The sequence below is a fragment of the Lissotriton vulgaris genome, chromosome 3_1 (assembly GCF_964263255.1).
Source record: "Lissotriton vulgaris chromosome 3_1, aLisVul1.2, whole genome shotgun sequence".
In the NCBI taxonomy this organism is placed as follows: Eukaryota; Metazoa; Chordata; class Amphibia; order Caudata; family Salamandridae; genus Lissotriton; species Lissotriton vulgaris.
Window position 1 is genome coordinate 810,526,193 of NC_141689.1, and position 27,319 is coordinate 810,553,511.

The window sequence follows — 27,319 nt, forward strand, 5'->3', positions numbered from 1 at the left end:
GATGCCCTTGACACTCACAGAAACAGCAACCCAGGCAGCCCAATGTTGCACACACATTCAAATCAATGCTCAGAGCTGTGGCATATCCTCCACACAAATGCCACAGTTCAGAAGAGTGCGGTTCAACCAGATGCATCAAGACAATGGCAGGCCATACCGGGCCCATGCACAACCCCTGTCAAGTGGAACACTACAGTGTATGTATGCTGCACTTACTGGGCGCAGTGCCACTGGCAGTGCTGTGGATCAATTACTGGCTCAGCTTCCGCATTGCCTACGTCACCTGCGTCCAGTCCTGGTTCCACTGCCGAACATGCACATTTGAGTGTCCCATGGAAGTCTGCCTATCCAACACAACCGTAGATGAATTGGACTATGACTTGAGTGTGGGCCCCCTGTTGGAACACGAACAGGAGTGTAACAGACACAGCCATGCATGGGATGACTTTAAATACTGCGTATTTATTGACAGTTGTGAATGGGAGATTGAACAAGTCCTCGTGTGCAGTGACCACATAGAGGCGCTCCCCCATTGCGCTGTATTGCGGATTGGTGAAAAGGCATGGGCTGAGCACATCTGTCCAGACCAGTTAATGGATTGGCTCACCCTGGTGTTCCTTGAACACGACAACAATGTACTATTGGAATATATTTCACATGAAGCAGCGCAGGCATTCATGGACAAGTAACTACGTCCCTGCAGCCACATACAATTGTCACCCACAGTACATGTATCAACTAATTGTTGCATCCCACCACAACAAAGGACACGTCTGCCATCGTCCAGACTCTGGATGCATGTGCGTGGCACAACACGTGTGTGCACACACCTGTGCAAGGTGATGTAAGTCCATGATCGGAGCAACACAGCGTCATTTGTCAACGTTGCAAATTCGGACACACTGCTGGGGGAGAGTACACACATGGCAATGTTACATGACATGTGATTCTGTTGGACCTTATCACTTGAACACTGTCAGCAGAGCAGACAATTTGAGCACTCCAGTGGCAGAGCACTATGCAGATCCCATGGGCAGTGAGTCGTGCCCCCTCACACGGGGCAATGGGCAGACGCCAAAAACAACACATGACTCATCCGGCAAGACATGGTGGGCTGGAAGTGTTGCCATCCATGATGATTGTCATACAATTTTGCACCACCCTATCCTGATCCCCGACATGTACCCTTGCGGTGTGCACGTGCCTTAAGCAAGTCCCTGACTGTTGTGGCCGTTGCCTCATCCACACTGACACGCACATACCAATAAAGTCTATGCCACCCCACTGGTGTCTTAAGTGTGAGAAGTGTTGATTTGATTTTCCACTTGTGTGCCACAATGAGCATCATTCCTACACAGGGAGGAACTGACTGATGCATGTGCAATGGGGGGGTGTCCCTTTTGCGAGCTCCACCTCTGTGAGCCAGACATTGTTTTGGGAAAGGTGCTGGCTGACATGTGCACTTACATGACTTCAGCGATGTGAGTATGGTGTCCAACCTCTGACCATGTGGAGCAATGTCATATATCATCACAGAATATGTCCACACAGATGTGTGTAAGTATGTATGCATCGTGAAGTTCTGTTGACACCTTTGATGTAGGAGACCACTCCTGGCCTGCTACCGATTTGGTCACTCCTACACACAGCCCTATTCAGCACATGGATGTGTGCCTATGTTGGGGGTTTGTGAGATTGTTGGTGATGTGCAATGGGGCCACAGCTAGTACTCACCTTCACAGTCATACAATTTGCCATGTGTCTCAGGGATACACATGTGCATAGATGTCAGTTACCTTGGTGTACCTTAAATTGCAATCTTTGTCCCTACATCCAGCTAGACTTCTATACATGAGTGAACATAGTAATGACACAGTTGTGTGATTCATAATGTTTAATTCACATTCCAGTGATTGACGGAGCTGGAGCTGTACATTGCCATCCAGGCCCACATCACATGGAAGCCCAGTGGTGGGCAGATCACAGTCATTTGGGGATTAAGAAGTGATTAGGAAGTGGGAGAGTGCAGTCCGCAGCAGGAGTGCTGTGTAATTAGCCAGCAGTGATGAAACGGGAGTCTGTGTTGGGGTCCGGGGGAATGTCGTGGAGTGTTCCGGGGGTTAGTAGGAGGTGTTTCCCAGGGCATGATGAATAGGTCATCACCAGGCAGGGACTGGGCATATGGTGGTGATGGATGTTACTGCCTCCTTCCTCTCACAGTAATTCCCATCCCCTTCTTAATAGCCTGATTAGTGTTCTGTGTCTGATGTGTCCTGTGTGTGGCGGGGTGATGGGGCAGCATCACTGTGTGCCACAGACACATCAGGGGTCGTAGCTGTGTGTGTCAATGTTCCCGCTGCAGTTATTTGGGAGTGGCTCAGTGGCAGCAATGGCAAGATGAAGTACTGCAGGGCATTGAAGTTCCCAGATACTACTCGCTGGTGTCCAGCCGTGGGAGACATACTTCCAGCCTGCGTCTGCTCCATGGTCTCCATTGGCCTCTGCATCTGTGCCAACGCTGTGCTGTAATCGCTGGTGCCTGTCTGACTAGACAGTTCTTGTAGTAGATGCCCCACGGCCAAAGTTAGAAACTTGGGTGTCACTTTCGACAACCAGCTCAACTTCATGGCCCACGCGAATAAGGTGGCTGCCAATGCTCATTTTAAGTTGCGAATGGTAAGAAAAATTACTCCTTACTTGCCAGAATCAGCAGCAAAAACACTGGTTTCTTCACTAGTGTTGTCCTCATTGGACTACTGTAATGGTCTGCTGCTCAATGCCCAGAACAGAGTCATTAAAAAACTACAGACAGTGCAGAATGCCGCCGCCCGAGTGCTATCAAAAAAACCTAGATTTGCTCCCATCTCGGACACGCTTAAACAATACCATTGGTTGTCCATTCACAATCGGGTCAAATTTAAAGCGCTGTGTATTGTCTTTAAATCGCTCCAGAAACTAGGACCCAGATTCCTTAGAGAGCAATTGATCCCCTATAATCCCCCAAGAACGCTCAGATCTACCTCTCTAAATCAACTGGTGATACAACGCAGTCGTACAGCTTCCTGGGGAGATCGCCGCTTCTCAACTGCGGCCCCTAGACTCTGGAACACTCTGCCCATTCACATAAGAACAAGTCCCACTCTTCTTCAGTTCAGAAAAAAACTGAAGACTTGGTTGTTCAATCAGTGATTTTATTCCGTATTACCGCTCCAGGGTGAAACCTAAATGCAATTTCAGCGCCGAGACGCCTAAGGGTAATTGTATGCGCTTTATAAATAGCATCAAATAAATAAATAAATAAATAAAATTCATGGCCCCAGCGAGGTCAGCCAATGTCTGTGGTGGAGCATGGTTTGTACAGGGGGTGTCTGATAGGGACTGTACGTGGTCCATGACGGGTCTCAGACACCCACGTATGGCATTGAGTTTGGCTGCCACGAGTTCTAAACCCACCTGCAGCTGTTCAGCCAACTCCAGCTGGCCTGCCCTGCTCCCGGGGACGTGGTGCGGAGGCTGTCCATTATCCTTTGGAGGGTGTCTTGACATATGTGCAGGTTGTCCTCTTCTTCATCAATGATGTGAGGTGTGGTGTGCCCTGCATAAGGTGTTGTTTGTCCCTCTGCAATGTGAAAGGTGAGATGCAGGTTAAAAGAGTAACACATGTATGTTGGAGTTTTGCAGATGTTTACATTCAGACTGCATGCCAATGTACATTGTCACAGTTTTGGTGTAGCTGGCTATTTGATGGCAGTTCGTGTGTTTTTCGACTACATGACGGGTGTGTGGTAGCACCCCTGCATTATCATCACACAGTGTCAGGCAGTGCCAGATGTAAGTTGACAGTTACTATGCACGTGCTGGACCTGTTGTGAGCCATGGCCATGCTGTTGGTGTTGCAGTTTGTACCACATTGCTGTCATTGCTGATGTTCTGTGATTGCTATGTGTGTGTGCTGCATTGTGGGGGAGTTGCCCCTGCAGCTCTGATTTTGTGTAGCCTTCTCCCTACGAGGCAGAGTGCCTTTGAATTGTGCGCTTTTCGGGGCCTGATTTGTTTTTGACTTGGGTCATATGTGCTCTCTGACAGATTTTGTGGCCTGTCGCATTGTTTGTCTGCTGTGTGTATTGTACGGCATGGGTTGTATGTGCACGTGGACATGTTAGAGTGTGACGTGCTCCTTTACGGATGTGATCATTACTGGGCTACCTCCATGTAGATATGTGGGCCATCTCATGTTTTTGGGATGCTGCCATGCTATTGGGCATGTAGTGTTAATTGCATAGTCAGTGTGGGTCACAGAGCCGATGCTTTGCTGGATTCAGCACATATGCATGGGTCGGTTGTGATTTTGGTGATATGGAGGAAGCCTGTTTGTGCACATTGTGGACGAGGGCGTACTTGGCGTTTTATGTGTGCTGCAGTGCGCCAAGGCTATCAGTGACATGCTCCACGATCATTGTGGGTGTGCAGTGTACAACACATGATTGTGCATGTGTACCATTGTGCCCATCTTACCCGTCCCCCCATCCCTGGTCATTACTCACCCTGTTGCTGTTAGGCGGGTCATATCGTACTGTGTCCAGGCTCCCAATTCCTGACACCGTCTCCACACTGGTGACTGTGGCCACCATTTCCTCCAGCTCATCCAGCTCCTCCTGTGCCGCAGGACTCCCAGCTCCAGTCGCCCTTGCTGCCTTCCTGTTGGCGGAGAGCTTCTCCTAGGTTTAGCTGTGCACTCCAGGCTAGCACCTCTTGACCTCCTCCAGTGACCTCCTCTACACTCTGACTGCATTGACGTTGGTGACAATGGCCTGCCATATTTCCGTTTGGGTTGCCAGTGCCGCAGTGGAGGTGCTGAACAGTTGTTGATGGTGTCCTATGACCTCTGTGATGATGATCCGGTCTTCCTGCGGAATGAACCCTGTCTTCCTCTTCCTTTTCTCCTTGCCCTTCCCCGAACACAAGGTTCCATGCTGGTCCTCTGTGGGGCTTGTGGGGTTCAGCTTGTCCTCTGCACTCGGTCTGGGTGCATCATTGGTGCTACGCAGTTAGAATATTTTTTTTTCTTTCCTTTATAGTGCATTTTCCTGCAAGACGGGTTTGATCTGCAGGCCTATGGCTGGTTTTCTCAGATTTTTGTCTCGCGATTTGCCCCATCGCATGTCTTTTTGCGTTCGCGTATCATGTTTTTGTGGTATGGCATTGATTTTACGCGGACATTTGCCGCATTATCTGGTGTCTATCACATGCTACCGCCTTATTGTGAACTCCATGTTGACACAGGGTTCTTTTCCCGTGATAGGCTGTGATGTTGAAAGTTGCGTTATGCTACTCTTTCCGTAGTTATCACACATTCTTGTGAATATACCCCTCAATCTTGCCCTAAGCTCTGCCATTTCAGTCATTGATTCATGCATTTTTTTTAACGAAATGCATTGCACGCAACCCAATAAAAAAGTGCTCAAAGAAAAGCCCAAAGATATAAAATATTGTGACCTTTATTCGTACATTTTATTGCACATGCTCTTAATATGGGCAGTGAGTTGTGCACTTGCGTTATACAATAATGCATTGTTCACTGGAATACGAGCACAGTTCTCAAGCAATGGCCTTCATAATGAATGTCCTCTGAAACTGAAATACTGCTCCAGATACAGCACACTGTTTAAATACATGTGACTGTCGGAATAATGGGTAGTAACCGCAAGAAAAAGTAAACATTTTTGGTCTAAAATGGTGATACAGGACATACAAATGTACATAATGAATTATCATATGAGCAAGAGGCAGAAATAAGCAGGTGTTCAATTCACACCCTATTCCAAGGAGCAAATCTAGAAATGGAGGATAAAGTGCTAACTGAGTTTGTATTACCTCGATTCAAAGTGCACATATGGAATGTGCTTGGCATGCCCACTCAATTTGCGTCACTCTTCGCATGCAATACATTGGGAAGACAAACGCCTACGCCAATCTCACTATGTGCCTGTTGTGTCATCCCATTACAGGCTGTAGAGCAAGATGGCATCTGTAATAGAGTTAGCCAACCTATGGTAATCAGTATGCGTGACACAAGTATGAGGGTCTGTTCCCAAACCATGAAGATGGGCTTTCATGCTGGGCACAGCTGCACACCTGGATTACTACACTTTTATTGGAAAACACATAGGGCCCGATTCACAAAGGTAAGGTGTGACGAAAGTCTAACTTTTTGACTTTTGGTATTCACAAAGGGCATTTGCTACTCGTAAAGGCTCTTTGTGAATTTCAAAAGTTGAACTGTAAGACTTTCAGTTATGAGTAGTAAATGCTCTTTGTGAATACTGAAAGTCGTAAAATTAGACTTCTGTATCTCTTTACCTTTGAGAATCGGGCCCATAGTTTGTGCACTGTGGAGACCAGAGCTCGAAAACAGTGAACACTGATTGTTTCTCTCTGTCTCTGTGCTCTACTGTATACAGTGCCCAGATGAACTCGAATAAATTGGGATTTGAATTTACGCATGTTTGAAAGTAATATCGCATAAAAATAAGCACGCAGCTGTGCCATGGAAATCTTGATTATACGGTCCAGAACCTCCAAACAAGTGTCAATTGAGAGCTTTAAACTTGTCCACATGAAACATTTAGCAACATTTATTAAGTTTATTAAAACCTTAGAAGTTCAGATCAAGTAACAATGCATAACTTCCTGCATGTTTTCCATAGCACATAAGACTTTCGGAATAACCATCTTTTGTGTGATTTTGGCTGTGACTATTTTACAGGCTGTAGAACTGTGGGCCTCTTACCCCTGCTAACCAGTGGAAAAGTGCCTGTACTCCCCCATTCAACGTGGTGAAATTGGAATACCCCTGATTGGCTATTTAACATATTTATAAGTCCCTAGTATATGATGCACAGGTTTACCAAGGCCTGTAGGTTAAATGTCAAAAGTGGACTACAGGACCTATTGTGCTATCCATTACAATAACAATAAAAACAAGCATTTGCAATGCAATCGGTCTCGCCTTTGGGACCTTATATTATATATATATTAGCCATGCAGCACATTAGCCTTTGTGCTGAAACATTTACTGTTCTTTAATCTTGAGGGAAACTAAGCACCAAAGTGAATGATATGCCAGGTATAGGAACCCATGGGGAGAAATATTGCCTTTCAGATGGAAATGGTATAGCCTGAAGCTCTGTTTTTAATATAAAATCAGGGCCTTTGTGGGAAACAGTGTTTACAATGCTGTTTCCACAAAGTATGGCTTTACAACGTGGTTGTTACTACAACCACGTTGTTGTAACATATCACTGAAAATACAAGATTTAAAAAAAATATTATTGTCTACGGGTGCTCATGGAAGACAATTTTTATGGACTGGAATCTAGAGAATGCCAAAGTGATTCTGGTATTTTACTGACCTCTGCTGGTCGTTTTCTATCAAGAAAGTTAAATAGAAACAGTTGCCAGAAAAATAACAAAACAGAAATTCCCTCAGCAAAAAGCTATTCTGGTATTTTACTGAAATCTGCTGGTCGCTTTCTATCAAGACAATTAAATAGAGGCAGTTGAATAGAAAAAAAAGGCCCTAAGCGGAAGCAGACAAGTCCTAGGGGTGATCTCCATAGCCCACAATCTACATACACATTTAGCCACTTGCGTGCGGCAGGAATTCCAGCCCTGTGCTGGACATTTTCCAATCACGGGCGTGGTCGTGATGGAACCATTCCGTCATCAGCACAGCCCAACCGTGACTCATGACAGAATGGTTCTGTCACGAGCATGGAAAAGGTTAAGTATAAAATAAACTATATACAAGAGTTCTTGAATGCTCGACCTAACCACACTTCAGGCATTCCAAAACGTGTGCTTGGGGGGCAGATTTATCAATGTGTTGGTCGCCCATGCGCCTCACAAGGCGGGGGGCTCAAGGGTGATGCAACACTAGAGTAATATTTATCAAGCCAAGCAAGGTCAACTGATGAATGAAAAAAATCTTCAGTAATGCAGCGCAAACCCCTGCATTGCCTTACTCTGCCCCAGGGAGGCATTCCATGGTTAGAGTGTGGGTGTTCCCACAATTCAACCCTTGTATTTTGGGGCATTCCCAAATTTAACAACACTGGTACACCTGGGAATGTGCAAAAATGCTAAGCCTCCACATGGGAGGTGCAACGAGGAGAAATACATGTATTTCTCCTTGTTGTTTCCTCTTTCTAACTGTGCTGCATTCTGCAGTACACTTAGAATGAGGAAAATGCCTCTGAAGATTGCTTTTGTGCAGAAAGCCACCCCTTCCTGTAGAGAAACAATTCTGCCTACAATGCAGGCACCCAGTCATCATGTCATCAGGGTGGCTGCATTGGCAGTAGGCAGTCAAAAGGGCTCCAGCACAAGGAAAGGACAGAAATGCACCATATAATGTTAAATACAGCGTAATCCTTCCCTTTCATGCTGTGCAGCAGGGTGGCATGTGCAGGTTTCAAATGCAAATTCAAACTGTCAAATTAACCCCTTTTGATAGGCCTAAACCCTCCTGTTAAATATTAATAAGTCACCCCTATGTAGGCCTTACAGCCCATCAAGCAGGAAGCATGTTATTTTAAAATAGGGCATGTCGAAGGTTAATGTGTAATATGTTCCTGCAGAGAAAAGGCTCTAGGAGCTATTTTCACTGTAGACCGGTTGGTAGTTCCAAAAGAAAGCATTGGAATTCAATATTACATGTATTATTGTTATCTCTGGCAATAAAACAATTAGAGTAAAAGAGGCCTACCATATCAGAGATAGATGTAACTAACACCTGAATCTTCGTTCGTCCCTCTACTCAGCCAGGCACCAATCCCAGATGAAAAGGACCTTCCCCAGAACCAGTTTTGACTGATCACAGAGGAGGGGTTGATCATTTCCTTAGCCTTACCTCTGGAGTTGGAAAAGGAGCGCTGCACAGGGGAGGAAATGTCCTGCTGTCTCGATTTTAAGTAGAGAGAGGCACTGTGAGACAGTTGCAAAAGGGCACATGTAAATGCTGCAAACATGCATAGGATTACCAGGGAACTTTTACCCCATTAGATAGTGAGTGGTCCGAATTTGCCCCTACCCACTGGCAGGGGCCAGATATACCATAAATGTGGCACTCACAGTACTCTGCTCAGAACACCTTCTGGACCTGTGATAGAACAGTCGGCTGGACCTGCACTCTGTAACCTGAGAAGAACCCTTGAGAATTGACCTGGTCTCACTCTTGTGCCCAGGACAAGGAAGTGGACTCCTAGGGGCAGATTTATGTTAACTGGCGCATCCTGAGGGATGCACCAGTTAACATGCGCCACAGTGCGCTACAGCTGCGCCTCCCATGGTGCGCCGCATTTATAATGCGGCGCACGATGGTGCAAAAACGGCACAGATGCGTGACGCATCTGTGCTGGAAATGTGTCGCATTGCTGGAGTTGCGTCGCAAGCGCGACGCAGCTCCAGCAAGGCACGGGGGTGCCCCATTCAACTAATGCTGCATCAAGACTTACGCCTGCTTCAAGCAGGCGCAGGGTTTTGACGCAGCATTGGCCAGAAAGTGACTGAGTGAAATCTCATAGATTTCACTCAGCCACTTTCAGGAGGCGTTCCTGCGCAGGAACGCCCCTCCCCTGCGCAGGAACGCCTCCTTATGGCGCAGGGCTTTACAACGTGGCGTCACGTTGTAAATCGTTCGTAGGGATGCGCCACGTTTACGCCGCCTTGCGTGACGCAACAGCGGCGTAAACGTGGCGCAAGGGCCTCATAAATATGCCCCCAAGTGTCATAAGACTGACCTCCTGCTCAAGCTACAAGGACCCAACAAGCAATAGGAGGCCTTTTCTGCACCTACCTAGCTGACCAGTTCTAATTGGACCTGCTATGGTGCCTGCCCCTGAACCTCTGCTGGAGTAAGTCTTGACTCTGAAGTGCTGTCCCCAAGGTCCTGGGCCCTTGTCTGGCGTATAAGTAGGCTTCTCCTAAAGTTTCCTAAAACCTGGAACGTGGAAACACTTTGGCTGCCAAGAACTCTGGAGGACCGAAAACAACCTGACAAGCCAATTTGACAAAGGTGCATTGCTGCTAAGCCAAATATTCAGGCTGCTCCCACTCTGAGATTTCCTGGAGCAGTGATCAGGTTCATCTGGACCTTATGAAGAAGGTATTAGTATTACTGGAGCCCTCTTATGCTACAGCTTACAGCTTTGCCCTACTATGTTCGACTGTAGATATCTGCATGAATGAAGGCATGAAAAGGATCTAGCCATTGAGGGACCTTCTCTAGGAACGAAATTAAAAGTTCGCCTGCTTCAAGTTTTCCCGCCAAAAATTATGGCTTGACTTAGACCTCATCTAGTGCCTCTTTGATGACATGGAGCCCTATTTGGTCACAACCTGCTGCCTTGTCCAGCTGACAATTTTTTGGCTTCCTTTTCAGAGTTTAAAGGTAAAACCTCAGACCTGATCAGATTTGGTTTCTGTTTCAGATCCGGGCTCCGATGTGCTCAGCATTAACTTGTGCCTAAGTACAGTCAGGTAGAAATATAGAGTCTAACATGGGTCTCTTTTCATGAAGTAAGCCACCCTCTTGCACTTGTTTTGGGAGATCAACAATCAAAGTATTAATCTGGCGGCCCAGTGGTTAGTTCTCACTTGGGTTGCATATAAAAAAACAAAATCAGATGGAGAAGGTTTTTATTGCTGTTATATAATCTCCTCCGATACATATGCAAATGACAGTACAACTAATATCAAAAAGTGCAGATGACTCAGTGCTTTAATATGTGTACAAATACATTAAATATATACAACAGACACCATCAATGCTCCCTGGTTAATAACCAAGTTGTTTCAAAATTCATGTGCGTAAAATATAGGAATGTGTGGATTATAAAGGATAATTAAATTAAGAGAGATATATGTTTATGTTCCAACCCCTTATGAGCAAAAAGGTCTTCTCAGTACCAAGTCATCTGGCTCAGTATCATTCAGAAGTATAATACGTTGTGTGTCATAAAACAACTCAAGCCCATGTCCCCAACAGCGACTACAAGCAATACGATATCTGCATCGACAGGCTGTGTTGACTGTCAACGCGAATCTCCAGCAAATCCTGGCAGGATCTTTGCTCTACATTGACGACCATCTGTGATGCCCGGCCTGCTCTTCGGGCTACTGCGACGACCATCCGTGACGTGCTACCTGCTCCTCATGCCCCACTCCACTGTGAATGGCACTCTTCCCACTGGATGTTAGAAGGTAACTGGTGAATGGCTCTTTGTGCTTTAGGTGCTATACTTTCCTTGAATCTTTAACATTGAATATGCTGGTTCTACTAATTGGAATTTTGTCATTTTGATCTCAAATAATGTATTACGCTTTACTCTAGCTTTCTTCATTCATGTGGGATTTTTCTTGCTTTTTGTTTTCACTTTATTACTGTTTGACGTGTTGCATAAATACTTTCATATCACCTCTATTTTAAGCCTGACTTCTTTGTGCCAAGCTATCTGGGGTTAAGCACTGGTTACTTTGGGATTTGCTTGTGCATTCACCCTAACACAAATTGTGGTTGCTGCTTCAGTAGGGCTTCACCATCCCTCAACCAGTAACACATTTTCCTACACTTTTGCACTGATACTAATGACTAATGGGCAAAAAATGTGTTTTGGTATATCATTTTGATTACGAATATAGCAGAAGAGCACAAAGGGCTGGATATTGTCATTGAAAAAGATAGATGGAATTAAAAGTCATAATACTAAGGTGAAATATGACTCATTTGACATGAATACCCCCTATGAAATAACCAAGGACAGATGGGTGGAATATAGCTTTATTTGACATCTAAAAAGAAGTGCACAGTACTACAGGATTGCAACATTGGATTAGATACTCCTCTGTTACGCCACCAACATGACACAGAACTTGGAAAACTACACCATGGTTTCCATGACAAGCAAGTAATTTGTACCTGTCAACATATAGAAATGACAATATAGTATGACAATGTGGACAGGATTAAACAAATGAGAGTGTTCCCTTCCTTCTTCACAATTGTGTGACTACAGAAAAGGTCACCATCAGGTGAGACCAGTGAGAAAAGAATCCCTAAAGAAATAGGGTAAGTAAATACAGCATTTGAGATTTGTTCATGCTTTTTCACACGTGTGCTGTGTGTGGTTTGCAATCAAGAATGCAACACACTTTTTCACTATCCAAGAACAGACGTTTATGGGACACAGGACAAAGATTATGAAAATAATCACAATCTCTGATGAGGAACAGGTAGTTTTCATACTAGCACTTATGTTATGTTTACTTATTTCTACAGGTTCTTCTTCCTGACAGAATTTCAAGTTAAGACCTATTCTTACCTTCCTGCTTGTAATTAGATGTAGTATAAACTATTTATTGACCTGATGAAGGCTCAAGACCCAGTTTGAACTCATAAAGAGGCCGAAACATGTTGGCATCACACAAGAATGGATGAGACATAATCCACAGGTTACTTATCAATCTTGCCCTGTGTATCCAGAAATAAAAGGAAACCACTGGGTATTCACAATGGTAGTTTTAGGTTTTACTTTGGATACCACATATATCCAACACCATTTGTTTGGATTTCCCTCTTGTTGAGATTGAGACTGCCATGGTGGTAATAGCTTACCTTGATGGGGAGGACTGGCCAATATTGAAGCATGTCTATCATGCCTATCATTGGCTGGTCTGCCCCACTATGTTGAGAGAGGCTTTTCCGTTCAGGATGTTTGTAACTTGCGACCAGACAGTAGTACTGGACAAGTATGCCAGTTGTAAAATTTCTATACTGTAACTTGTGTTGACTCTACCCTAGGTATTGCCAATGTAGTGTTCGAGGAGAAGGTTTCCCTTCTTAGCTTTGGGGATAGTGCAGTGGTTACCCTAGTGCCCCTGGGTGAAAAAGAGATGGGGCCTCCAGCTCACATGCCTGAAAACATTAAGAAGTAAAAACAGTGGCCCACCATCAATGGGTAAAGGTTTCAATCAATCAATCAATCAATGAGGATTTGTGAAGCATGGCTGTATCACTCATGAGGTCATTTGAGGCTCTGAGAGACACAGTACCCAGTGTGACTACTGTTGGATGTCAATAAAGGGAATGCCCCCAAGTTTGTCCTGAGGTATTTCTAATTTCTGGGAACCCACTGTATCCAGCTATCATACTTTATCTAAAGAACTCCCTCAAACAATGGAGGTCAAGTTGGCCCTGGTAGCTTCATATTAACAGGGTGGAGTAGGACGTGATGATAAAGTATGCTCAATTTTATGGGCGAAGCTTCTTTATGCAGAATAACTGGATCTGATTTCAAAGACTGGAGTGGTCAGTACAGAACTAAATTGATTGCTCTGTATTTTCACCATGCCCTGTACCTTTGTGTTTGAATGTTGTCTATGGCAGCCCATCTTGGAGTCAAAACGACCTGGAGTCTGAACAGTGGTCCAGGTGCCCACCAGTAATATGAGGCGTAAGGGATGGGAAAACCCACCCCAGTTGTTACAGTGAGTGGAGTGGAGACTGAGGGTGAAGCCTCAGAACATACAGGGGCGGACTTTGTTGCCCTGGAAGGCCAGCCTAAGTTAACCAGGTGGAAAGCTGCCGCAGGACCATCCAAGGCAGAGTTCTGCAAGGCGCATAAGGAGTGCCCCTCTCTTGAGCACCTACTGCAGCAGGCTGATGCTCAGATCAGTGGCCGCTCCTCTGGGGATCACCACATTTATTGGGGGAATGTTCTGCTACATAGTTAGCCTAAGGTCCCTGAGTCAGATTGTTGGTGGTCCTCCTGTGCTATAGAGTCTACCTACTAGAGCTGGCTCATGAGATACCATTGGCAAGACATCTAGGCTGGGGGGCTGACAAAACCTTTGATTGCCTGGTCAACACATTTTTTGGCCCCAGGTGAGGGCTAAATCAGATGTATTCTGTAGGTGCTGTGTTCCTGTGTTATCTGCTAAGCCAGTAGTAAGTCACAGTTAAAAGTGTTAAACCCTCCTGTAACCATTCCCCAGGGTGGGAACAGCCTTTGAGAGGGTGGGAGTTAATGTTATTGGGTCTCTAGACCCCACAACAGCCTTTGGCAAACAACAAGTTTATGACCAGGTCTTGATGGACCATGTGACAAAGTACACTGAGGCTATACTTCAGAGGACAGTGAATGCACCAGTGGTTGCCAGGGCACAAATGTGGATCTTTACCCATGTGGGTTTTGCCAAGGAGGTTGTGTCTGACAGGGGCAACATCTGTATGCCCACCTACATGAAAGCCATCAAGAATAAGTGTGTGGTAACCTACACTTTTTCCATATCATACTACTCTCAAACAAATGGGCTTGTTGTGAGATTTAAGAAGAACCTGAAGGGCTTGATTATGTGCCTGTCAGAACCCCTGAAATACCATGGTCCTGCTGCAATGGGTACTTCCTCACCTTTGCTACAGTGTACCCCCCTCTACCAAATTATATACTGGACCCTTAACCCAAAGGTAGAACTTCCATCCAGGTTTAGCCTGGTTTCTGTGTTAGACCCATGCTCCATCAATGTTGGCCTCTCCTTGGGCCTGGGCAGTGGCTAGGTTTAACTAGATGACCACAGAAGTTGTTTAATGTTTTTTGCTGCTATTGTGAATCTTAACATTTTAAATTTCATAATTTTAGTTTCCCTTACTGGAGTGTTGTTGTTTAGAGTCATTTCATTTATTAAAATGTAGGCTAGTTTTCAAAAGTGGTTCGTAATTATTCTTGCGTTGTGTTTTGACTTTATTACTGTTTGAGTACTGCTCAAATACTTCACGCATTGCTGCTAAACCTGCCTGCTCTGTGGCAATATTTGAAGATAGTTCTCACCCCAATCAACTAATTTCTCAGTATCATACAGCGTGATTAATAGATTGATGTTGTTGCTTTTTTCCTGCTTTAGCAACTGTTTACACATTTATGGTGCGAGGTAACATTGCTGTGCATCCTTCAAGGTGCGAGGTCACTTTTAAGTCTGATTTCTCTGCATTGACCATATGTTTGCTTTCCAGGTGCTCTTTTCTACTTTCAGGTTGAATGGGTTTTGAATAGGGTTTGTTAGTTAAGCACCTTCGAGTTACGTTGTTAACATACTATATGATGGTATCTGTTGTATTTTGCAGGATTACAATTTCGCTATATAATTCTATCGTACCTTTAAAAATAGTATGACGTGAGCTTGAACTGCGTGTATTTCGATGTTCATGACGCAATTCCTGTATTAGATATGAGGTCAGATTTTTTTGCCAGTAAGTTGAATGAACGTTCATAGTAATCAGGGTTGCTAAAAAGGCTGTATTTTAGGATTGACTAGTTATTTATTGCAAACTAATCTTCAGATGAAATCCCAACATTAGTTTTCAAACATTAAATCCAAGACAGAGCAGTTCTTTTTTATTGATGCAAAGTTTCACTGTTATTTTTGTGATAGCTACTCTGAATATATGCTTAATGTTTTGTCAAAACATAATTGACATTAATGTACTTATTATGAAATTGATGGGCTTGTTTATGTGCATGTGCTGCTCGAGTAGCCAGAGAGCTCATCTGACACAAGCTATTAAAGATGCAGCTTGTCTAACATTTCCTATTTATACAGTAGTGATTTCCACCTGCATCCTTTAAGATGATGCATCTCATTTCTCTAATGTTCTTTGGAGGTCAACACAATTGTAATAAATCTTACCCACCCTCAGGGATGATAATCTGAAATGTAATAGCTTGATCATGCTAACAAGCCCCAGGAAAGTGACGTTGTCATGGGAATACCATGTCAGAGTTAGAGAGATTAATGTCGACATACAGTCTGCCATTTATTATTGTTAAGTCTTTGTCAGCATTGTTTCCAGAGAATCAACATAATCCTGCCATGATACATTGCATGAAATGCATTCGTGTCGTGTGAAAACTCCACATCAGGGTTATACAGAGCATTCTGAGAAAGTCAAATTGATTTTTATTATGCATGAAGGATTTTTTATGCCTTATATCCTGTTTCATATTTATTTGGGAAGTGTGGTCTCAGTTTACTGAAGTCCTTATGTGCATTATGTTGTTGTGATGTACTGTTATTGTTGTATTGTTCCTGTTTCAACCTATTTTGTTGTGATATACATTACATTTATTTCTTGTGTTGTTATTTTGCTTTGTGCTATAATTTGTGTCCGGTGGCTTAGTGGACTTATGCATCCATGTAAGTCCTTGTGTTTGACGACATGCTCACAGGTTCAAATCCTGGTGGCTGCACTCAGCCTTTCATCCTTCAAGGTTGATAAAATGAGTGCCATTTAGTTGGGTAATAATAAACATCTGTTATTCAGGGCCAAGATACCCTTCTGGATGAATGTGTGCTTTACAAATACACATCTATTGTTAGAAAGTGGGTTCCTGGTTGTTTGGGGTACGAGCCCTTGTCAAACAGTAACCACAATCTTAGTCGGGGTAAGGCATAAGTACATCCTAACTTAACCTGTGCTCATCCCTGTGGTATATGGACCCTAGTTCTCGGTCTACTGTCACCACTAATCTTTAAAAAATGTAACTTTATTTTTACAAATTGGAGTGAGATTTTTATTGTGTTGTGCTTTTGACTTTTTACCTCTGTTGGTACTTTTAAATACTTTATACATTTTCTATAAGGAAAGCCATTTGCTCTGTGCCATAGGTACCAGGGGGTTGAGCTCAGGTTTACATTTTTTTAAACTTTAACTGGATCTAATAATTTAGTGCTGTCATTGCTACTATCCATCCCGACTGATAATTCACTTTCTCGCACAATTCCATTACAGACAAATATGCATGCCCAAAAAGCTGCAGATCAGGATGCAAGCTTTGAGTTGCATCTCACATTTTGTAAGGCATGCAGCTCAAGGACGGAATTAAAATCCCACAATATGCACATTGTAAAAAAACGACATGGAGATTACAGGAACACAAGTATTATTAGCAACACATGCATATCTGCAAACCATAGTGGCTGGTATGTAAGACAACACCCCTGGAACCAACTTCAACCCTAAGCCTAAAATGTTTTATTTCCTTCAACATTGCCAGAATGAACCATTATACGAAGGGGGCGGAAAATCAACATGTTGGCCGTGTCCAATCACAACACCTACCAATTCATATACCATAGACAACAACATACTCGGGAGAGGCAAAGATTGTACTCCTCGGTGGTGTGCATGTATGCTAACTCTACGTCAAGGCCAGGTTTTCTGTTCCCAGTGGCAATCCCTAGCATAATTGTAACCACAGCTGGAATGTTGAATTCTTTAACACTCATTAGGTTTACCTGACTCTTCAAATGGCAGGTCTTATTGATCAGGAGGGGCAACGCCGAACAGAGCGGACACTTCACCTTGCTGGCATACTTACCTGGATTACCGGATACTCCTGGGGCCCTGACGCTGTTGGTATCCCCTGACGCCGCAAGCACCACCGCGCGGCCGCAGAGGGGGGAGACTACAGCTCCAAGGCTCCTTTGACCGCCCCGCCCACTTCCGCCGGTCAGCGCGCCCAGAGGCGCATAAAGGTCAGGAGCTCCCACTGAGGAGCGGGGGGCAACGCCGAACAGAGCGGACACTTCACCTTGCTGGCATACTTACCTGGATTACCGGATACTCCTGGGGCCCTGACGCTGTTGGTCTCCCCTGATGCCGCAAGCACCACCGCGCGGCCGCAGAGGGGGGAGACTACAGCTCCCAGGCTCCTTTGACCGCCACGCCCACTTCCGCCGGTCAGCGCGCCTGGAGGCGCATAAAGGTCAGGAGCTCCCACTGAGGTGCGGGGGGCAACGCCAAACAGAGCGGACACTTAACCTTGCTGGCATACTTACCTGGATTACCGGATACTCCTGGGGCCCTGACACTGTTGGTCTCCCCTGACGTCGCAAGCCCACCGCGCGGCCGCAGAGGGGGGAGACTACAGCTCCCAGGCTCCTTTGACCGCCCGCCCACTTCCGCCGGTCAGCGCGCCCGGAGGCGCAAAAAGGTCAGGAGCTTCCTCCGCGTCGCGGACGCGCGCGGGCGGCGCCGGGCTAAGCCCGGGCAAAGGGCTGGCCCTCTGTGGCCCTCCGTGGACAGCAGTGGTCGGGCGGGCCACCCCCCTAAACTTTGGTTCACTTTATTTCGTGAGTACCTTCTTAATTTAATTAGTTTTAATTTTGATTTCTGGCTCATACGAACTCCACTACCATAGGCACTATGCCTCCAAAGGAAAGTAAAGGGAAGAGCGATACTGTTGCTTTTACGGGAGCTATGGATCAATTCATCAAAAGAATGAACTGTGTGGTGGATGAAAGCATAAACATTATGGAAAGGAGGGTATCGCAGGAACTGGCCATTGCAAGAAGATCCTCTCTTGGGCCATGGCACATGCTCAAACACCTACTCCAAATGACAGAATTGAAATAGTGGGAGAGACTAATGGTTTGCTAAGTAACATGAAGATTGTGGATATAAATACCAATAATGATATATTGAATGCCTCAGAAAGTAGTTCTCTAAATGTTTCAGAATCTATTTTACATTCGCCTAATAATTTACCTAATGCTCGTTCTGCACCGGTACCTGCTGAGCAAACCAAAGTATATAACACTAGGCAGCAGAAAGGGGTGAATCCAGGGGCAATTCTAAAGAATAAACAAGGACCCACTACTAATATTGGTGGCAAGAGAAAGAAGGGTCCTAAGCAGCCAGCGTCACCTAATATTAGCTTGGACATAACAGCTGTTGGTAAAAATAAGGATAAACCAGGGATGGGCGCAGAAGGGGGGGACCCTGCTACTACTTTTATACTTGAAGCACTACGGCACATACTCCGCCCACTAGAGGAAAGATTGAGTAAAATAGAGACCTTCTTAAAACGTATAGAAAGGGACATAAAGGAGATAATAGACAACCCACAGAGTAAGCCGAGTACTAACCCACAAATAACATTGTCAAAAGCTATGTCTGTAGAAACCCCTGATGTAATACTAAAGCCAAATGAAATAGCAGCACCTAAAACAAATGTGGGGGACCCCATGACACCTAGAGATGTATCCAATAACAAACCACAAAAACAAAGTACACCAAGTACAACAATAGGTTGTAAGGGGGTGGTAAATGGAAACAGACTAACAAAAGATCAAGCACAGGATGTACTTAATCTGCCTCCGGAGGTCTGTCCATTTGTGGCAATCCTGACTGGAGTTCCAGAGTTAGGCAAAGACGAGCTAGAAAGCACAACTTACCTCTGGAAAAGGGTGACTCAGTGGCTAAATACCAATAGGCCATTACCCCCTGGTCTGAGAGGCAACATTCTAAGTATCAGGCGAGTACCCTGGGTGGGCTATTTGGCGAAAGACATAGAAGGGGACAGCAAAGTTATTAATTTTGACAACCCAAGAATAGTTAACTACATCTGTAACTGGAAGTATCCTAACCCAGACCCAGCCACCACCATACAACCACTCAAACTCACATACTTTTACCCGCCCGGTCACTTTCATTCCAGGACCGATGGGTGGACTATGGTAAGACACCGTGGCAAGAGGTATCAAGGAGGAGGTTGGTTAGGTCAAATCCACCATCCCCGTAATTTTTTCTCCCATAATCGATTTGACTGTCTTGAGTCAGTTGATTGACTACAGGCAACACCATTGTCCATCACTCCTGAGGTATCTTCATCAAACTATGTAATCCCCAAACCCAGTGTAGCATCCTTTAAGAAGAGTGGGGGGGTGAACATACCATTTAATCATCGGGAGATTGGCTGCGAAAAAGTCTGTAATAGTGATAACATGGTGGGAAATGGGCATGAAATAACTATGAGGCCTTGTGAGTCGAAGATAGGAGATAGTGAAAATAGTGAGTCATTAGTGGACAGGCACGTAAATACCTGTACCATGGTTGATGAAAATCCACTTTCCATTATTAAACCTAGTACCCACTGTTTAAAAGAGGGACCCCCATTGATAACATTAGTTCCATGGAATATCGCTGGAATTGGTACAAAAATGTGTGACCCTGACTGGAATAGTTACATGAACACATTTGATATCTGTGTGCTACAGGAAACCTGGGCCACGGATCAGGTCCATAGAATAGGATATAGAACCTACCAAGTGGCGGCCGTCCCTTCAGTAAGAGGGCGAGCCTCAGGAGGGTTGGTAATATGGATCAGTATAACTATTGATGTGGGGGTAAAAATGTTAAATTCCGATTCCTTAGATATACTTGGACTGAAACTAACTACAAGAGAGTAATAACCCTTATAAATGTGTACAATAGACCATGTCCCGTCAATAGGGAATCACCATGTATTGAGAAATTGGAAATGTTTATGGATACCTTAGACCAAGATGAAAGTATCATTTTATGTGGTGACTTGAATTGTAACTTTGAGCCGATTGTGGGGTTGGTTAAATTGTACGAGGATGAAGATGCTGTCAATGGGATACCAGTATTGAATAATGGAACTGTTGCTGGGACCACATTAGCCCTCCAGACCACAAGGCTGATCACAGGTCATAGTTTAGGGCATGCAATGGGCACATGCCATCAGACTCCCCGAAAGCATTTACCTTTAATAGGGGAAATTGTAGGAGCAAGATAGATTATGTTTGTGTTTCTTTTAATCTGTGGCCATATACAAATGATTTAAAGGTTAGAGAACGCTTTGAGAGCGATCATTTTCCGCTAGAAATGAGTTTTTTGTCTAGCATGTTGAATGAACTTGGTGTTACTGAGGGCATTCATAGCCCAGCGACCCCATTAACTCACGATAATGTTGTATTAAGTAATAACCGAAGGGCTGTTAAATGGGCGTACATTCTCGAAAGAGATAATTTGTTGGCTAACATTTATTCCACATTTGCGAATACATTTGAATCTTATAATGTGGATGAATGTAAATCTGGGGAATTCATTGCATTACACAAAATCTTTTGTAAAAAACTGTTAGATCTCATTACTAAAAAACCTAGGAAGGGGGTCGGGTTGGTGAACACAAAACTTGTAGGCAAACCCTGGTTTAACAGGGAATGCCGAGCTGCCAAAACCGACTTGATCAATGCAGTAAAAAGTAAAGGCTCTGTAGAACTTAAAGTAAAAAGGAAAATCTACAATAAAACAATAGCCGCAGCTAAATCATCTTGGGATGAGGATCTATGGTCCAGTATGTTATTAGCTGCAAAAACAAAAGACCATAGGCAGTTCTGGGAGTTAGTAGCTAAAGGGAATAAGCCAGATAATGGTTCAAGGGAGGTTTTCTTAAATGAAGCTATATGGGTTGATCACTTTACATCATTATATGCAACCCAAATCATAGAGGAAAAGCTCCCTGAAACCTCACAACAAATATTAACCCAGGTAGAGGATAATGAAACCCCATTGGTTATCTTTGACATACAAGAGACTGAAATAGCAATCGCCTCTGTAAAGCAAGGTAAGGCCCCTGGTCTGGATAAGATCCCTGGTGACCTTTATAAGCATAATACAGAGATCTGGGTGCCTTACTTAAACCATTTGTTTAATGCTATCGCAGCTGGTGACCAAATCCCTGATACATGGGACGGGGCAGAAATTATCACTATTTTTAAAAAGGGGGATAGGGGTGAGCCAGCGAACTATCGCCCCATTAGTCTTTTAGATATTACACAGAAAATCTATGCCAGGCATATTCTCAACCGCGTAAACACGTGGCTGGAGGAAAACTCGGTTTTATCCAAGTATCAGGCAGGGTTCAGGGAAAAGACAGGGACCATCGACCAGGTATTAAGGCTATACTGCCTGTATTGGAAATATGTCATCATCCGCAGAGGCAATCTATATGTTGCCTTTGTAGATCTACGAGCAGCATTTGACCTTATCCCTCGTGATTTACTGTGGAAATCACTGAAAAAGCAGGGGTTTCCAGGTGAACTACTGAAACTAGTGATAGGATTACACCAGAATAACTATGCTAGGGTAAGATGGGGCCCAAATGGCGAACTCACTGATGCAATCCCTATCAAGAGAAGAGTGTGCCAAGGGTGCGTGCTGGCACCCTCACTTTTCTCCCTTTTTGTTAATGATATTGCAGATTATATGGAGAACTGTGATAATGACTCACCTCGCCTGGGGGGGGAACGAGTACCATCCCTCCTCTTCGCGGATGACACGATTCTCATTTCACAAACTCCACGGGGCCTTCAGATTTTATTAGACAGGTTCCAGCAGTATTGTATTACAAAGGGGTTAGAAATTAATGTAAAAAAGACTAAGTATATGGCCCTCAATCCTCATAAAAGTTTTAAGAAAAATCTAACGCTGAATGGAGAAAAGCTTGATTATGAACAAAGTTTTACTTATTTGGGGGTATTATTAGACTCATCTTTAAACTGGAAACCCCAACTAGAAAAATCAAAAATCGTGTTCAAGCAAAATTGTCTTCCGATAATGAAAAGACATAATAAATGTGCAAATAAGGCAGTTACCCCAGCACTAGAGCTCTTTAGATATAAGGTACAGTCATCAGTTTTGTACGGGGCAGAACTCTGGGGACCAGCGTGTAGAAAGACCTTTGAAATCTTGGAGAATAAGTTTATAAGGGGCTTATTAAAAGTTCCTAATAACACACCACTATTACCCCTACTCCTCGATATGAATATACGACGCACTGATCTACATGCAATATTAAGACCCCTATTGTTATGGGTCAGGTTGTGGATAACCCCTGAGTTAATAGAATATAAAAATGGATTGGTTGAAGTTTTGAAATTAGACACTGGCAGTAAGATTCCTTGGTTCAAACATGTTAAATTCTGGCTAACAAGACTGGGTTTATCCCATTTTTGGAGCCAGCCAGAATCTTTGACGGTGTCCTCAAAGAAAATAGGCAAACTTTCTTTTTGGGCCCTTGCGAGCCATGATGCAGTATATGTTGGAGCACATGGCCCCATAACTGAGAAATTTTCTTTGGCAAAAATTGTGGCACAGTTTGAAATGTTCCTTGACGAGATTCAGCCACCATTGGCGAAAACCCTGTACTTAAAATATAGGTATGGCATACTAAGAACCCGGGAAACCAAGGCAAAATGGGACAAAACCAGTTATGATAAATGCACTTCATGCACAAATAATGTAAGAGAAGACATTCTTCATATTCTATTTTTCTGTTCAAGCTATGTAGAAGTAAGAAGGAAATGGATAGTGCCATTGTGCCGTAATATCGGATCAACTTCGCATAAGGAAGTTGGTAGAATATTAATTACGGACACTAGTCAAGTTATTGTGTTTGGCATCAGCAGATTTCTCTTGGCTGCAAAATGTATTAGACAAAAATTGTACCTGCCATTTTAAGTGTATATATAGCGAGAATTGCTAACTGGCAGTAATAATTCAATTTAATGTATTTTTAATCCTGTAAATATTTTAACAATTTTTTTAACAATATTTATTGATGTGCGTTTCAAGCCCCGACCCATGATTTAGTTGTGTAGGGTTATGGTATCTATTTGGTCATGTACCAGCACTTTTTCTGATTGTATTTCTTTGTATATTGGCGATAATAATGTGGCCATGAATTTTATGTATTTTGTATATCTTTTATGATGCAATTGCAACGAAATAAAGATTATTGAATTGAATTGAATTGATCAACTGACTGCGAATGATCTACAGGCACAAATCTTTGAATATGCTTGTTGCCGCCAATGTACGCAAGGCAGAAACATATTGTTCCATACTTTTCCCTTGTAATCTGATACCTTAGCACCACAGAAGTCAGTAATTCTTTTCTAGAGCCCTCTGGTCCTTCACACTCATCATAATCCTGTTACTCATCAAGGTACATATCAACACATCTCTCTCTTCTAGTGACAGGAAGATGCCTAGGTATGCTGCTCCCCTCCACCTCCAAACTTTGCTTCACCGTGGCAAACCTCTGTTTGATGAGAAACACATCCCCCTCAATAGCTTCTAAATAGGTTTTCCAACCCTCCCTCTGCATCATAAGTTCCCCCAGACGTTTGTAAAAATAAATGTGGAGCGATTATGGGCTGCATGAGGACAAAATTACTTCAAACTTCAAACCTGATCAATATCAGTTATAATTCCAAACAGTTCAGTTCAAATACCTTTATTTCTGCTCAGTGACAATAAAAGCTATTAGAAAAATTGTAAAATGTAAATAAAACACAGTGATTGTATGCCATAATAAACACAGGACTAAAATTCATGGTTAAAAACAGCCTTTAAACAACAGTCCTATAGGCATTAAAAAAAGTTAAAAATGTTTTTACATTTAATTATTATATTTTAAAAGCTGGAAAGATTAACGAAGTCAATCAAATTCTATATAATCTAAACTCGAACTAGGAATGATTGTGCAATTATATTCATTATATCAAGACAGCAGTCCCGGTTTGGTTCTCAGGGGAGGCACATATTGTTGCCCTAGCTCTACACAAGGCCATCAAATATTGAGTGAGCCCATAAATGAGTGGCTTGCTGGAGTCCGTTTTTAACATCCTTAATGCAACATTATACTCTCTGATACCCAAGTTCCGACATAGCTTAAGTATCCCGCAGCTCCTGCTAATATTGTCGGACGGGCAGAAAAACAATACATATTCTACGGTCTGTTTAGGGGGACCTCTGATCATCTGGTCTCTGTTTTTTGTCGCAATTTGCAGTAAACAAATGGAGGAGTAGAGTTCCATAGCGAAATAGAAAAAAGCGCCTAGATGAGGGGGGCTCTATCTCATCCAGGAAGTCTTCTCTAATGAAGGAGTCTTTGATTCTAAAAAAAACATTTGTCAAAGTACCTTGGCTTCCCTGGGAGTGTGTTAGAGAATATCTATACTGCCAGTAGACTCATGTAAGGCTGGACTTAGGTGTCAACCGTGCCTCTTTCGAGGTGCTCCACAGAGTTGCCAACACGATCTCTCCCAGGATGACTTTCAAATACTTGATCCAGGGTATGTATGTGCTGGCCAGATCTTCCTCTGATAAAGAATTTGGCGTAGACCTGTTTTATCTGATAGAGCTCTCACCCAGAGATCAAGTCTAAGGGGGAGCAGGGAAGTACTAATGGGTACGCTAACCGGTAGACGCATGAATTGATTCTTCACCGATTCTAAGGAAGAAGCATGTAGATGACCCCCCAGCTCTGCTCCATAGGTACCTGTCCCCAGGGCTTGGTGTTGATATACCTGCAGGGCTGGCTGTGCAGGTTAAAACTGTGTGCTATGTGTCCGCTTGATTCTGCCTCCCACAACTTGGTCAAGTTTGAACTTGCGTTGTGAACTGTCTGCCTACCACCTCAGATGTTCAGTTAATGTAATGCCCCAATAAGAAAATGTATGCACTCTCTCAAGGGGAGTCCCTGCTAATGTCAGATTAGCCCTAGCCAAATGCCCCAGGTTCAATAGCATACATGTGGTTTTGTCTACATTAATTTCTAGCCTCTGCTCTATACTAACTTTCTAAAAGCATTCCAAGAACTTTTGGAGACTCATGGCAGACTTAGAGAAGAGAAGGGTGTTGTCAACGAACATGAGGGCAGGAAGCCCTGCTTGTTCGTTATCACTCTGTTCTAAATAATTAATAAGGCCATTGATATAGAGTGAGAATAGCGTGGGGGCAAGTTCTCACCCCTGCCGTACCCCTCTACTTATAGGGAACAGCTCTGTGAACTCGCCAACCTGACTGCACCAGACCTGTGCATAGTTGTTGTTCTGCAGTCTCACAACAATATGTCATAGGTAACTGGGTACCCCCAGTTCTTGCAGAGTGTCGACCTGGGGACTAAATCAAAAGCAGACTAAAAGTATACAAATATAACATACAGGTGACCACCCCATCGAAGTGACCACTTTCTAGTATTACATCAGGAGCCAAAACACATGTTCAATCGTACTGTGGCCTCCCTAAAGCCTGTCTGCAATGGGGACTTAGTATCCTTTTCTGCCAGCCTTTCCTGTAATCTACCAACTATAACTCTACTAAATAGCTTTTGTGAGCTTTCAAGAAGACTACTGGGTCTGTAGTTGGCTGGCATTTCACGGGGACCTTTTTTTATATATAGGAATGATTTGAGCACACGCCCGATTTGGGGCAGTGCTGCCCGATTCAGTAAGGTGGTAAACAGGAGTGAAAAGTAAGCACTCCATATGATCAGTGGGTGCCGCCTCTTGCCCTCTCCCCTTGCCTCAACAATAGAAAAAAAACTTAATTTTACAAGCATACCTTTGTGGGGATCACAGACATTCACCTCCACTGTGCTCCAGGTGGCCCCTGTCAAGGTCAAGGACACCACCTCCTCCATGCAATCAGCCACCAAGCCGTAAATCTGGCTAATGCTCTCCAGTGAGTTCTCCGTGGTACTCCATTTGACCCTACGCCTATTGCTGGTAACTCTCAGTCTTCTATTTAGTGGCTCTCCTGTGTTTTCAAATTGAATTTTGATGTTTATGTTCAGCTTGAAAGCAAAGGCACAATGGTCACTGTCTTCGCGTGGCATAACTGTCATATCCCTAGTAAAAGAGAGGGACCCAAAGACCCAAAGGAGTGGGGTACCAAAAGACAAATGTCAAAACGAAAATTCCCCTTTGGGTAAATATTCCACAAGATACCCAATCACATACACTACTATCACTTCAAACAGGAGCAAAGAGGAAAATATAAACATATAATGACTTCATAAAAAGTATGCAATTTATTCAGATATCCATAAAAAATATGTTACACAGTACAATTTAATAAAACTAATAATAATGCAATAATACCCAAAATTATATATCAGTGGGAAACAGAAAAGAAAAGAAGATATAATTCCTATTTGGCTGAGGTAGATACAATAATACAAAAAACAGTACAATCTCACTCTATCACATGTAATACTATCTTGGTTAGAGTTGTTGCTTCACGGATTTAGCGTATCGCTAATCAGAGATTGCATCAACGCGTTTCGGTGGACATATATTTAAGAAGCCAACACCTTCTTCAGGATAAAATGTATGAATCCCAATGTTACTCAGAATATCTGAAATATATAAACAGTACACACAATAAGATACATCTTTATAAGTTGCATGCTACCAGCACATACCTCATAAAACATCACATCATTTTTACATAACCTCAAAGCTCCAATCTTTGTCACTAGTTAACATTCATACATAAATTAGGTAATTTTAATCACTTATAGTGTCTCAAAAAGAGTCAGAGAAACTACCATTTGCTCTTTATAAATTACAAAAAGGCATCTAAACATGATTGTACTAAACACTTGTATTG